Source organism: Odontomachus brunneus, unplaced genomic scaffold (assembly GCF_010583005.1).
Source record: "Odontomachus brunneus isolate Ranch 3 - 2012 unplaced genomic scaffold, Obru_v1 Obru_scaffold_167, whole genome shotgun sequence".
In the NCBI taxonomy this organism is placed as follows: Eukaryota; Metazoa; Arthropoda; class Insecta; order Hymenoptera; family Formicidae; genus Odontomachus; species Odontomachus brunneus.
In genome coordinates this window covers 506900-507153 of record NW_022639617.1, presented here as the reverse complement: position 1 = coordinate 507153, position 254 = coordinate 506900, and the positions used below count along the sequence as shown (strand labels likewise).

The 254-nt window shown below is 31.9% G+C and overlaps 1 protein-coding gene across 6 annotated transcripts in view; it reads left to right on the top strand.

Moving 5' to 3' along the window:
- LOC116851155 (putative fatty acyl-CoA reductase CG5065) overlaps positions 1-254 on the top strand; it is a 32023-nt gene that overhangs the window by 25274 nt on the left and 6495 nt on the right. The gene's annotated exons all lie outside the window — the stretch shown is intronic.

Genomic DNA, 254 nt, shown 5'->3' with positions numbered 1-254 from the left:
AATTGGAGAACAGGGGAAAAGAAAAATTTTCAGAGTCTCCACTACTAATTACCATTTGGCTCAGAAGAAAATCTCCGTAGTCGTGACTTGTCGATCTATGTTACAAAGTGCAGCAGAATATATTTACATAAAGTTTTTCTACTGCGTAAAAATGTTGACATGATATACGATTATGTTTTTTTTTTTTTGGTTTAATTCTTATAGTACATAAGAGTCGTGCTGGCTTAGTGAAATTAATCTCTCGTTATATACAA